General features: G+C 31.9%; 1 non-coding gene across 1 annotated transcript; it reads left to right on the top strand.

The window, feature by feature from the left end:
• The first annotated feature begins 1,163 nt into the window (after positions 1–1,163).
• Positions 1,164–1,269, top strand: LOC141415908 (U6 spliceosomal RNA). Its single transcript, XR_012440859.1, has one exon. It is a non-coding gene; the product is annotated as a U6 spliceosomal RNA (small nuclear RNA).
• The last annotated feature ends 391 nt before the right edge of the window (positions 1,270–1,660 follow it).

The following is a 1,660-nucleotide window of genomic DNA, read 5'->3' as shown; positions in this document are numbered from 1 at the left end:
AACCTCCATGTTTAGATGACTCTTCTGATGAGTACTATCAAATACTTAAAGAACACTTAATATATCCAATCCCTTCTAGATAATAGAACAGGAAGGAACACTTCCCATCTCATTTTTTGAGATCAATATAAAACTCATCCCAAAACGAAAAGAGAATATTAAATGGATAGAAAATTAGAGACCAACATTCCTCATTAACGTAGACATAGAAATTATCAACAAAATATTAGCAAATATTTTGGATCCAGCATTATAGAAAAAGAGTATTTGGGAATGGATTTATGTTGGTTTTATTTAAAAAATAATCTGCTCCTCAAATGTAGTTGAGAAGTCACATTATCTATATTATCACCCAATGATTTAGTCAAGGATGGAGGGAAGGAAGAGAGAGAGAGATTTTTAAGACTTTGGTGGGTGTGATTGTAGAGACTGGAAAATCCATAATCTGCTGAATGTACTAACAGGCTGGAGACCCAGGGAACAGTTGATATTATAGCCAGAGTCTGAAGGTTGCCTGCTGATACAATTCCCTCTTCCTCAGGAGAGTTCATTTTTTCCATAAGCCTGATTTGATGACCCAGCACACATACTACAGAAGGTAATCTTCTGTACTCAAAGTATACCAATTTTAAAGCTGGACACAGTGCTACATACCTATAATCCCAACACTTAGGAGGCTAAGGGAGAAGGATCATGAGTCTGAGGCCAGCTTGGGTTACAAAACAAGTTCAATGTCTACAAGCTCAAGGTCTATTTAAAAAAAAAGTTCACTGATCTAAATGTTAATAATCATCAAAATACTTTCATAGCAATCCCCAAATATGTTTGGCCAATATCCCTAAATTGATCATGGACTCATTTCCAGTCAAAATCACAGCATATATTTTTGTAGGAATTTGCCAGAAAATCCTAAAATTTATCCTAAAACAATAAGGAAAATCCTAAAATGATAAGGATTTAGATTAGGTAAAATGATCTTGGAAAATAAGCATAAATATACTGCCTATTTTTAAGACTTACTAGGAGGCTAAATCATGGAGACTGTGTAGCATTGGTAAAAGGATGACAGAATAAAGACTTCTTACACAGAATACAAAAATGATGATATTAAAATTTAAAAATTATAAACTGCATTCAAACAACACTATTAAGAAAATGAAAAGGTGCTCACTTCAGTTGCACATATACTAAAATTGGAATGATACGGAGAAGATTAGCATGCTCCCGCACAAGGATGACATGCAAATTTGTAAAGTGTTCCATATTTAAAAAAAGAAAATGTAAAGGCAAGCTGGAGATTGAAAGACTAAACTGAGAGATTACCAGACAAAAACAAATACAATGCATAACACTAAAACGAAAAGAAAACAAAGGAAAAATAATCTAAATAACAGTAATAAAATTATAAAAAGCAAGAATGATGAAATAAAATAAATAGCATAAACATAAAATTAATAACATACACAAAATGAAATACTAGAAATACAAACATATCAATGACTACAGTAAATAAAAATGAATTAAACCCAGTGATTAAAAAACAGAGATTCTTAGATTGGATATTATCAGCAACAGAAAATTCAGAATATGCTTTAAAATGAGCATCCTTAAACCACGTCAACACAGAAAGATTAAAAACAGGGAATGCAAAAACTACACA

This window comes from Castor canadensis, chromosome 13, assembly GCF_047511655.1.
Source record: "Castor canadensis chromosome 13, mCasCan1.hap1v2, whole genome shotgun sequence".
NCBI lineage: Eukaryota > Metazoa > Chordata > Mammalia > Rodentia > Castoridae > Castor > Castor canadensis.
The sequence above is the reverse complement of the archived record's forward strand: the minus strand, read 5'-3'. Positions and strand labels throughout refer to the sequence as shown.